Source organism: Bubalus kerabau, chromosome 11 (assembly GCF_029407905.1).
Source record: "Bubalus kerabau isolate K-KA32 ecotype Philippines breed swamp buffalo chromosome 11, PCC_UOA_SB_1v2, whole genome shotgun sequence".
Classification (NCBI taxonomy): domain Eukaryota; kingdom Metazoa; phylum Chordata; class Mammalia; order Artiodactyla; family Bovidae; genus Bubalus; species Bubalus kerabau.
The window spans coordinates 14,920,048-14,933,210 of record NC_073634.1 but is presented as its reverse complement, the minus strand read 5'-3'; the positions used below and the strand labels follow the sequence as shown (position 1 = coordinate 14,933,210).

At 38.1% G+C, this 13,163-nt stretch overlaps 1 protein-coding gene and 1 pseudogene across 5 annotated transcripts in view; one reads left to right on the top strand and one right to left on the bottom strand.

Annotated features, from left to right (window-relative positions):
- EXOC6B (exocyst complex component 6B) overlaps positions 1–13,163 on the bottom strand; it is a 721,589-nt gene that overhangs the window by 438,667 nt on the left and 269,759 nt on the right. The gene's annotated exons all lie outside the window — the stretch shown is intronic.
- LOC129622675 (heterogeneous nuclear ribonucleoprotein M-like) lies at positions 10,170–12,125 on the top strand (annotated as a pseudogene).

The window sequence follows — 13,163 nt, the reverse complement described above, 5'->3', positions numbered from 1 at the left end:
GTCCATGGGGTGGCGAAGAGTCGGACACGACTGAGCGACTTCACTTTCACTTTTCACTTTCATGCATTGGAGAAGGAAATGGCAACCCCCTCCCATGTTCTTGCCTGGAGAATCCCAGGGATGGCGGAGCCTGGTGGGCTGCCGTCTATGAGGTCACACAGAGTTGGACACGACTGAAGCAACTTAGCAGTAGGAGCAAAAGAACAGACAGATCAACAGGATAGAATGCAAATTCTAGAAACAGGCCCAGATAAATACAGTCAAATGATCTTTGACAATAAAACAAAGGCAATTCAATAGAAAAGAAATAGTCATTTCAACAAATGATGCTAGAACTACTGGATATCCACATGCCAAAGAATTAATATAGACATAAACTTGAGTACCATTCACCAAAAAAAAAAAAAAAAAAAAAATGTGTCGTAGATCTAAATATAAAATGCAAAAAATGTAAAACTATTACATGATAGAGAAAAATCCAGGTGACCTTGGGCTTGGTGATAACTTTTTAGATAACAATACCAAAAGCATGAGCCATGACAGCAAAATTAGCCAGCGGGAATTTATTAAAATTAAAAACATCTTCTCTGTGAAAGGCCCTGCTAAGAGAGTAAAAAGATAACTCATAGATTAGGAGAAAACTTTTGCAGAACACATATCTAATAAAAGAACTGCTATACAAAATATATAAAGAACTCTTAAGACTCAATTAAAAAAAAACAATTCAATTTAAAAATGAGTAAATGTTCTGAATAGACACCTCACCGAAGAAAATATATAGATAACAACTAAGCATATGAAAGGTTGCTCAACATCATCTCTTATTAGAGAACCGCTAAATAAAACAAGATACCACTACAGACCTGTTGTGACCAAAAAAAGGGGGAAAAAAACCTTAACTATACCAAATGCTGGTGAGGATGTGGAGCAATCAGATCTCTCATTTATTGCTATTGAGAATATAAAATGACACAGCCACTCTGGAAGACAGTTTAGTGGTTTATTACAAAGCTAAATATACTTTTCTATATGCACTTACCAAGTGCACTCCTAGGTATTCATCCAGAAGAGTTTAAAATTTACATAGGTACAAATGTTTATAGCAGCTATATTCATAACTGCCCAACTTGGAAGCACCCAAGATGTCTTTCATTAAGTAAAAGGATAAAGAACCTGTGGCACATACATAAAATGAAATATTAATTTGAAATCAAAAGAAATGAACTATCATACCATAAAAAGACCCAGAGGAACCTTAAAAGCATACTGCCAAGTGAAAAAAGTCAGTCTGAAAGGCTACATATCATATGATTCTAATTATATGACAGTCTAGGTGAAAAACTAGACCATGGAGTCAATAAAAAGATTAGTGGTTGCAGAGACTTGGAGTTGGAGGAAGGAATAAATAGTTGTGAAGCACAGGAAATTTTTAGCATGGTGAAACTATTTGGTTCAATATTACAATGATGGATACATGACATTATGCATGACTCAAACTTGCAGAACTGTACAGAACAAAGCATAAGCCCTAATTTAAAGTATAAACCTAGTTAACAATAATATAGTATTGTGTGTGTTAAGTTGCTTCAGTCATGTCTGACTCTTAGCGACCCTACGGACTGTAGCCTGCCAGGTTCCTCTGTCCATGGGATTCTCCAGGGAAGAGTACTGGAGTGGATACTGTCACAAATGGTAGGATCTCCTTCTTTCTCGTGACTGAATAATATTCCTTTTTTATTTATACACACACACATATACATACACATCATATCTTCTTGATCCATTCATCCACTGACAGACACTTATGTTACTTTCATATCTTGGCTACTGTGAATAAATGCTGCAATAAACATGGGAGTACAATCACTTTTTGATATCTTGTGTTCCTTTCCTTTGGATAAACCCTGCTATTAACAACGACATGGATGAACTTTGAGAACATTATTGCTAAGCAAGGTAAGTTAGAAAAAGACAAATACTGTATGATACTACTTATATATGGAATCTAAAAAAGCTAAATTTTTAACACCAGAGAATAAAATGGTGGTTACCAGGGGCCGGCAGTAGAAGAATTGGAGAGATACTATTTAAGAGTACAAATTTACAATCAGTAGATAAGTAAGTCCTAGAGCACAGGGATTATGGTCAACAATAATGCATTATAAACTTCAAAACTGCTTAGAGACTAGATCTTAAATGTTATCAGTACAACAAAAAAAGAAATTATAATTATGGAACACGATAGAGGTGTTAGCTAAAGCTATGGTGGTAATCATACTATAATATATAAAAGGAAGAAGTCCACACACTATGCACCTTAAACTTACACAATTATGTCTCAAAAAATCAATAATGATTCATCAATTGTAACAAATACCCCACAAAAGGAAGATATTAATAATAGGGGAAACTGCACTAGGGAGAGAATCAGCATATGAGAACATTCTATTTGCTCATATTATCAGGGGGATATATGGGCTTCCCTGGTAGCTCAGCTGGTAAAGAATCCACCTGCAATAAGGAAGACCTGGGTTCAATCCCTAGGTTGAGAAGATATCCTGGAGAAGGGAGCAGCTACCCACTCCACTATTCTGGCCTGGAGAATTCCATGGACTGAAGGGCTTGGCAGGCTACAGTCTATGGGATCACAAAGAGTTGGACACAACTGAGAGACTTTCACTTTCAGGGGGATATATTCATATTTTTTTTTAATCCATGGGGAAAATATCACATTTTATGAACCCTTCCTGAAAACTCTACCTGAAGTTAGAAATTCAACTAGCCTTGATTTAAAATAAAGTACTTGTGACTGAGGAAGTTGGCTATGAAAGGATTAGTAGAAGCACCAATTCTTTTAAAATTGAACTGGCTCTAAATAATTTACCTCACATTCATAAGACTACATGAAACTGTTATAAAAAGTAGAAGCTTTAAATTACATGGAGATTATAATATGTTGTAAAACTTCATATCACATAAAATAATTAATTATAACCAGAACTCAAGAACTCCAAAACAGAAAAGATAAGAATAAATGAGAATAAAAGAAAAAGGACACAGTATAACGGCATTAATTCTTTTATCCTCCACTGGGAGAATCATTAAGTATTCAACATTTAGAGTGTTGTGAAAAGTGAAAAGCCAAGTTGAGGACACACTGGAAATGCCAGAATAAACTCCTGTAGCGCTAAGTACGTATCTCTGTTAAAGCACCTACAACTTATTATTATAACTAGATCTACCCATCTTCACCAAACCAACATATACATAAACTTTCAGAAGACAGAGGCCAAAACTCGGTTATCTTTGTGCTGAGCACACAGTAGGCAGTCCTCAGTAAATACTGAATTTCATTGAAAAACATTAAAAATATCACTGCTAAAGCATTACTACTGGGCATATACCATGAGAAAATCATAACTGAAAAAGACACTTGTACCCCAATGTTCACAGCAGCACCATTTACAATAGCAAAGACATGGAAGCAATCTAGATGTCCACTGACAGACGAATGAATAAAGAAGATGTAGTACATATATACAATGGAATATTGCTCAGCCATAAAAAGGAACACATTTGAGTCAGTTCTAGTGAGGTAGATGAACCTAGAGCCTCTTATACACAGTGAAGTAAGTTAGAAAAAGAAATATAGTATATAAACACATATACATGGAATCTAGAAAAATAGTACTGATGAACCTATTTGCAAGGAACTGGAGACACAGACATAGAGAATGGACTTGTTGACAAAGCAGAGGAGGGAGAGGGTGGGACAAATGGAGGAAGTAGCATCAACATATATACACTACACAGTGTAAGATGGATAGCTGGTGAGAAGCTGCTGGCGAGTAAGTGTAGCACAAGAAGCCCAGCTTGGTGCTCTGTGATGACCTGGAGGGATGGGCTGAGGGGAAGGGAGGAAAGCTGGGGAGGGAGGCAGTGTATGTGTAATTGTTGCTGATTTGCACTGTTATATGGCAGAAATCAACACAACACCGTAAACAAATTTTAGTTTAAACAAAAAACTATATAAATGTTAAAAAAAAGAACTATAAAGCTAAAGTTTCATTCAAGAGGGAAGCATAGCTAGAATAATTTTTTTCTCTATTATTATAACTTACAAGACCAAGTTGGTGGCAAAAGGGCCAACTATGGGACTGAAAATGTAAGAAAAAGACAGATAATACTATAGAAACAATGTTTTAGAAAAATTAGGAAGAACCGAGATCAAAAAGCTTGTAGCTATTAGCCTTATGGAAGTTATGCACTTCTTTCTGTGAAAGAGCAAAGGGAGGTGATGACCCAGAGGGAATTTGAAACAGAAAAAAAGAAATCTGAGACAGTTATTCTAAATGGCCTAGATGTCTTTTATACCTCTACCTAATCATGTCCACTTTCTACATAAAGGATCATCTGCTGAAATATAGAACAGAGGTAAAGTTGTGGTACTGAGTAACATGAAAAAAAATTTACAATAATCACCACAGAAAAACTAATCAGGACTTGTGAGATAATTAAGTATTTATAAGTAGCCATAAATGCTTTTTCTTATGAAATTTACTACCTTAAGCTCTTGCTTCTTCTATAAAATCATCGTACTTCATGTGAGGAAAAGAGAACAATGAACACAGTGGTTAATAGTAATTAAAACATTCTCTCAAAACAGAATAGACAAACCATGTTAACAACTCCATATTCTCATGCCTATCAAATAATTGAAATCTTACCAAATATCTGGTTGTTACTTGAGAACCCATTTGCTATGAAAGACTGGTTTATGTAGTACAGCAATCTGATAGGAACTTTAATTCCCACTAATTCTTAGTAAATCCATACCCAATGTGCTTTTTTGATGCCCAATATATTTTTTAATGCCCAGTGTGTTTTTATTATAAATACTATGTATAAATTCCTGCTGTATATACCATCTTTTTATCACACAGATAACTGAGTTCTGCTAACAAATCTGAGACACACAAACAGAAATGAACCCTATAGGCAAAAGGAATAGTCTACAGAAACTAAACAGCAGCCTTAGAATTCAGCATTCTTCCTTGCCATTCAACATCTTTGAATGTGGATTAAATTAATCAGAGACACCAATGTATAAAAATGACAGCTTCTAAGACACAGTAACACAAGAATTTTGTGAAACAAATGACCTGCCTTTAAACTGAGTCTTTGAGTAAAAAGAGGGGAAAAAGAAGAGGAAGGCAAGGAGGAGAAAAAGAGATGGAAAGAAAGACAGGAAGGAAAGGAGGAAGAAAGGGAGAAAGCAAGAATGGAGATAATAATAAACAGCCTGAGTTAACTTGTGTATGGAGAGATGGGGTTTTTTTTTTTTTTCCAAGCCCTTTCTTTTCCACCAGGGAATATCAATAACCTTTAAAGCAGTCTCACATTTATTTAAATGTGTGTTCTGACAGTCATGTCAGAGACTGGGTAAAAGCTTTTTCATGGAAATCATTAAAAGGAAAAGATCCAGACAAGAGGCCTGTTCTTTTCTGGCAGTGAGGGTAGAACAGAACTGTGTCAGTTTTAAAAGATGGAAGTATCTTAAACACCAATGAAATACATGAAGCACCTTCCTTCTCCCCCTCCCCCACCCCTCACACTCCTACTACAACTGAAAATTTTTTACCTGCTGCTGGCTAGAATAATACTCTGTTATTAGGGAGCTTTGGGGGTAGGGTTAGGAGTGAGGAGAAAAAGAAGAAAAAGCCTACAATTGTGATTCAAAGCAGAAGGGAACAGAGCAATCCCAGAAGTATTCCAACACAGCTGACCCTCCTGGGTCCTGTGTTCCCCATGTGGTAACTCACAAAGTCTCAACTCAACTTTAAACTGCTGAATCATTTCAGCAAGTGATGTGTACCTATCTGCTGGTGAGAAATAACAGTCATTCCCTGCTTCAACCATCATTTCCTTGCTTCCCACTGATAAGTGATCTGTTGCCCATTGACAAGCACTGAAGCAATGCTGACCAACTCTCCCTAGGAAAATCTGAGGCTGAGCCAGCCAGCCACAAAGGTCACTTCATAACTTGGCTCAAGCACAAGGCCCTTTGCAAAAGATGTTTTTTGTTCCTGAAAGACCACAGAGATACTGGTATTTCCCTTACTCAAGTTAACAAGTTTTCAAGGACTTCCCCCACTCACATTTTTCCCTTCACGGTCCTGGACATTTTTTCCCCCTTAATATCAAGAGTGGTTTCCTGATATGTTAAAAAAAAAAAAAAAACAACTTTTTTTTTCATTTATATGTTCCATCAAGAGTTTCTGAATTATTAATTGTGCCAGAAAAAAAATCTTAGATTTATTAGTGCCTGGTCACTTGGAGCTGATGTAAGTTTCTGTCACACTAATCGTCTAGATTCCCCAAATGATTTATTGACTCTAACCACCTTAGGAGGAAGTATAATACAAAACCTAAAGTCAGTGTTATTGAAATAGATCTCATAGATGTCTGGAGATTTCCCCATGAGAGTTAGTATTATTCATAGTCTTAAATTCACTACAAAAAAGACCTGTGAATAAACTCAGGTTTCAGGTCCTTCAAAGATACTTTAATATTTTCACTTTACCATTAAAATGAGGAAAATCGCAACACTTTTTGCCTTAAAAAATTATAAAAAGGAATTCTATAATAATAATAATAATGTTTATGTATACTCTTTATGCACCAAGTATTATAATACTAAACACATAAACTGGATAATTGTATTTAAACTACAAACAACCCTATAGAGTATTAATAGATACTTTTGTTATTCACACTTTAGAGAAGAGGAATCTAAAGTTTAGAAAGGCTATTTAAGTGACCATAGGTTACAAATTCCAGAGAGTAGCACAACTAAGATTTGAAGGCAAACTAACAATAATGGCTGTACACATAATCATTACAACTATATTCTCATCTGCATAATAATAGATCACCTGTTGCTGATCATATCAGGCTATCTTATATTGAAAGTATTTTAATCCCAAGTCCTGGCCACCTGATGTGAAGAGCCGACTCTTTGGAAAAGACCCTAATGATGGGAAAAGACTGAAGGAAAGAGAAGAGGACATCAGAGGATGAGATGGTTAGACGGCATCACCAACTCAATGGACATGAGTTTGGGCAGACTCCAGGAGATGATGAGGGACAGGGAAGCCTGCCGTGCTGCAGTCCCTGGGGTCACAAAGAGTCGGACATGAGTTAGTGACTGAACAGCAATTCCAAGTCTGGCATGTATTATACCAAAGGATGAGAGAAATTATTTTTAAAATTCTAGGCAAAAAGTCTTTCTATACTGTCAAGATAAGCTTTTACACAAATTACTTTTTTAGACTCACTCATTCATTTACTCAGTTTCCCAATTACTGACACCATAAAAAAAGAAAATGGTAGCACTAGGTATTTGATTATTCAGTGGTGTGTACAAGAACATAAGCATCTCTTAATGTCCTTAAGAACCTCATAAAATCTGAAAGCAAAACACTATCTTATAAAGGTTACACTGAAGAATCTCCAACTTACAGAGAGGAACACTAAAACCCCAAGATAAGAAGGCATGTCACTTAGTTTACAAAGAAAGCAAGGTGGGCTTCACAACTTCCAGTCCCATCTAGTAATGTCTTCCCATTCTTATTTTGATTAGATAGTTGGCCCCTTAGGCCAGAGGAAAAGCATTTTGTAAGTTTTTACTAGTTCTCATTAAATTATATTAACTTGTCTCAGAGATAAGAAGAACTAAACTCTTCACAATTTAAGTTCACAAAATGTCTGCAATAAGGGGGGAAAAAAAAACAACCTTTATTCACCTGTTGTTGTTCTAAAATAGCAAGGATCACTCAGGTAGCATTTTAGGAAAGGCTAGACTAGCACACATACATTAAAAGCCTGATTCATTAACTAATCCATTCTAGGCAAACATATCTTAAGAAGCTTTATTTATATGTTCTCAAAATCCCTTTAAACACATTTTTTTTCATTTAGCCCTCAGAAAAAATGAAACACAGCTAATGAAAAATATTATTTTAATGAAAAATTCACGGTAATTAAGTTTCATAAATATTTTTATCTTAATCCAATATCACTGAAGATAATATTGATATTTATGTCATATCAAAGAAAGTGAATAATAACTCAGAATCTAGTCACCTTGTACAATGACTTCAGATGAAAACTGAAAACACAAAGCTATATTTACTATTCATGTAATGCCCTCTACAGCTCATCAGTGGAATGAATCAGAAAACGAGAATTAAATATTTTTCAGATTCAAAGTGAACATAAATTACAATATAAAAAACCTATTCCCCAAATACAGCTAGATATGCACTAAATCTAACTCTAAATATCCAGTTATTTCCCCAAATAATTAGGACAGTCTTATGTCTCATAACCATTGAAAATAATGACTATACCCAATCACCCAGAAACTCTTTCCTAAGACATAATAATATTTTCACAGATACAGTATAATGCTCAATCTGTTTTTAAGTGGATACTTGAAAATGTATGCTATATCCTAGAGTCCAGTCAGTCATTCCCTAGTCCACAGATGGAAAAAAAATCAATCTTCCCTTTTAATGAGGTTTACACAGCAACTGGATAATTAATAACATGATAAATTCTTCTAACTTCATAAAAATTTACATATAAATTAATTTTTCTAAGATTCTTCAAACATAGTAAGTCAAATACCCATGTGTTGGTATCATTTATATGTGTAATTAAACACACACACACACACACATATGGAAACAGAGTAGAAAAGTGGTTACCAGTAGTTACCAGAGTTGAAAAGTGGTTAGCAGGGTGGGGGTGGGAGAAATAGGAAGGGGTTGTTGAAAGGGTACAAACTTTCAGCTATAAGATGAATAAGATCTGAGGACCTAATTTATAACATCATTGTGGCTGACAACACTGCATTGTATAACTGAAACTGCTAGGGAAGTAGAATTTAAATGCTCTCAGGAGAAAACACAGAGAAGGCGATGGCACCCCACTCCAGTACTCTTGCCTGGAAAATCCCATGGATGGAGAAGCCTGGAAGGCTGCAGTCCATGGGGTCGCTAAAAGTCAGACACGACTGAGCGACTTTACTTTCCCTTTTCACTTTCATGCATTGGAAAAGGAAATGGCAACCCACTCCAGTGTTCTTGCCTGGAAAATCCCAAGGACAGGGGAGCCTGGTGGGCTGCCGTCTATGGGGTCGCACAGAGTCGGACACGACTGAAGCAACTTGGCAGAAGCAGCAGCAGCAGCAGGAGAAAACAAAGAAGTAAATATGTGAGGTGATGGATGTGTTCATTAATTTGATGGAAGGAATCCTTTCACTATATATGTACATCAAGTCATCATGTTGTACACTTTAAATATCCTACAATTCTATTTATCAATTATACCTCAATAAAGCTGAAAAATGTCCATTTGTGAAGAGAGAAATATGTGTTTAAAAAAATGAACCAACATATGATAAAGCAAATATTTGATAGTATTCAATATGACAATCTAAGAAAACATCATTACAATACTGTTAGACAGCTAGCCTTCTAGCTGACAGATCATTTCTAACATTTACCCAATTTTCAAAGATACCAGATAGAACTATACTTAAGATTTTCTAGGATATGGTCAAGTAAATTACCAAAACTGTGCCAAAACAAAGGGAATATTATTTGGAAAAAAATTACAGTTTTATATATGTTTAATAAATATGAAGGACCGTTATCAAAAATAACATATAAATGAACCAAACAGTGCTAAATAAACGAAAAACACAAAATAAAATATCCTAAAAATTACCTCCCTGATTTCTTGTTTTATGGGTCTCAGAGAATAAATAGCATTAAGATTTAACACAAAAACCCAGAGTTTTAAAGAACTTTGAAATCCCTTAAGAACTTAATAAGTTACTCAATACCATCACAAAGAAGATATTAAAGGGAAACAGTTGCAAAAAGCAGAGAATAAGGGACAAACAATAAAGTTTCAAGATTTCTAGATATTAAAGGTAATTAAATTCCAGAAAGTCAAAAGCCTCGACATGCAGAAAATGGCAGTATGTGTTTAAACGCCAGCCAAGGTGACGGCGACCGAGCCCAAGATGGAGGAGGAGAGTGGCGCGCCGGCATGCCAAGTGGCAACGGCACTCCAGGCCCGAAAGGTGAAGGAAAACAACCTGCTCCAATGAGAAGAGGAAGGAGAAAAACATCAAAAGAGAGGCAATCGCTTTGATCCATATGCCAATCCAACTAAAAGATACGAAGCCTTCATTACAAACATACCTTTTGATGTGAAATGGCAGTCACATAAAGATCTGGTTAAAGAAAAAGTTGGTGAGGTAACATACGTGGAGCTCTTAATGGACGCTGAAGGAAAGTCAAGGGGATGAGCTGTTGTTGAATTCAAGATGGAAGAGAGCATGAAAAACACTGCTGAAGTTCTAAACAAGCATAGTCTGAGTGGAAGACCACTGAAAGTCAAAGAAGATCCTGATGGTGAACATGCCAGGAGAGCAGTGCAAAAGGCTGGAAGACTGGGAAGCACAGTATTTGTAGCAAATCTGGATTATAAAGTTGGCTGGTAGAAACTGAAGGAAGTTTTTAGTATGGCTGGTGTGGTGGTTGGAGCAGACATTCTTGAGGATAAAGATGGAAAAAGTCACGGAATAGGCACTGTTACTTTTGAACAGTCTACTGAAGCCATGCAAGCTATATCTATGTATCTATGTTTAGTGGCCAGCTGCTGTTTGAGACCAATGCACGGGAAAATGGATAAGAGGGCCTTACCAAAGGGAGATATTTTCCCTCCTGAGCATCCACAACAACTTCCCCATGGACTTGGTGGTATTCGCATGGGGTTAGGACCAGGAGGGCAGCCTACTGATGCCAACCATTTGAATAAAGGCATTTGAATGGGCAACCTGGGACCTGCAGGAATGGGAATGGAAGGCATAGGATTTGGAACAAATAAAATGGGAGGCATGGAAAGACCTATTGGTGGTGGTATGAAAAACATGGGTTGATTTGGATCTGGGACGAACATGGGCAGAATAAATGGTGGAGGTGGAGGCAGTGTCCCTGGAATCAAGAGGATGGGCCCCAACATTGACCGCATGGCTGGGAGTGGGGCAGACAGCATGGAACGCATGGGCGCAGGCCTAGGCCACGGCATGGATCATGTGGGCTCTGAGACTGAGTGCATGGTCCTGGTCATGGACCACATGGGCTCTTGCATTGAGCACATGGACCCCCTGGGCCTAGAGCACATGGGCCAGATCATGGAGCGCATCAGCTCTGGCATGGAGCGCATGTGTGCCAGCATGGTCTTTGGCCACGCCCATTGACCGCGTAGGCCAGACCATCAAGCACATGGGCTCTGGTGTGGAGCGCATGGGCTCTGGTGTGGAGCGCATGGGCCCTGCCATCAAGTACACAGTGCCCTCAGGCATGGAGACAGGCCTGGAGTGCATGGGCCCTGTGATGGACCACACAGCCACCAGCCTGGAGTGCATGGGCCTGGGGCATATGAGCACCAACAGTCTCCAGCATATGGCCCTGGAGCGCATGGGCACCAACAGCCTGGAACTCATGGGTCCTGTCATGGGCCCAGCCCTGCATGCTGGCATTGAGCTCATGGGCCTGGCCATGGGTGGCGGTGGCAGTGTCAGCTTTGACCATGCCATCGAGATGGAGCATGGCAACTTTGGAGGAAGTTTTGCAGACTCCTTTGGTGGAACTGGAGGCCATGCCCCTGGGGTGGCCAGGAAGGCGTGCCAGATATTTGTGACAAATCTCCCATTTGATTTTACATGGAAGATGCTAAAAGACAGGTTCAAAGAATGCAGCCACGTGCTGTATGCCGACTTCAAGATGGAGAATGGGAAGCCAAAGGGGTGCGGTGTGGTTAAGTTTGAGTTGCCAGAGGTGGGTGAGAGAGCCTGCCGGATGATGAATGGGATGAAGCTGAGTGGCAGAAAGACTGATGTTCAAATCAATAGAAATGCTTACGCAGTTGCCTTTTTAAAACATTTATACCAGACCTCTGAATTTGTATTTTTTCTTATTAACCATTTTAATTTGTTGGCTGGATGTATAAAGATGTTTAAAAAATTCAGTTGCTCTTTGGAGTAATCTGAATTACTTTTTTAATGACTGGGGCTCCATTTGACTGCATTGAGATTGCAATGTGTGCAATTTTGTTTTTGGAATTGTGGCATCTTGTTGACATCAAATATGACTTTGATAATAAATATCAGTTCCTAGGAGGAAAAAAAAAAAATTCCAGAAAGTCCTTCTTAAAAGGAGTGAAAAGATCTTTGGTCTTAGAGATCACCGAGTAGTTTCATTTGAGCAATGAATTTTGATTCATTAGAAATCACTGAGTAACACCTTTGTATTTACTTAGTTTAATGGTTTAGTTCTTTTTATGAAACCCAGCCTTATCTCTTCTCTCCAAAACAGTCACTTATGTTCAAAATCATTATTGAACCAAAGAATCTTTACAATTTCTTTTTTTATTATATATACATAGACATACAGGGACTTCCCTTGTGGCTCAGTTGGTAAAGAACCTGCCTGCAATGCAGGAGACCCAGGTTCAATCTCTGGGTGTCAGGAAGATCCCTGGAGAAGGGAATGGCTACCCACTCCAGTATTCTTGCCTGGAGAATTCCATGGACAGAGAAGCCTGGTGGGCTACAGTGAATGGGGTCACAAAGAGTCAGACACAACTGAGCAACTAACACACACATACAGAGACATATATACAGACACACTCACACATTAACCATGAGATTTGGGGCTACCTTCTCCCCCACATTAATGTTTTAGCAAGGGATATAAAATCTGAAAGAAATTTTTAAAAACTAAATTCAAAGAAGAAAAAGGAGTTTCAATTCAATCTTGTGCTATGCTGCTGCTGCTGCTAAGTCGCCTCAGTCGTGTCTGACTCTGTGTGACCCCATAGACGGCAGCCCACCAGGCTCCCCCGTCCCTAGAATTCTCCAGGCAAGAACACTGCAGTGGGTTGCCATTTCCTTCTCCAATGCATGAAAGTGAAAAGTGAAAGTGAAGTTGCTCAGTCGTGTCCTACTTTTTGCGACCCCATGGACTGCAGCCTACCAGGCTCCTCCGCCCATGGGATTTTCCAGGCAAGAGTACTGGAGTGGG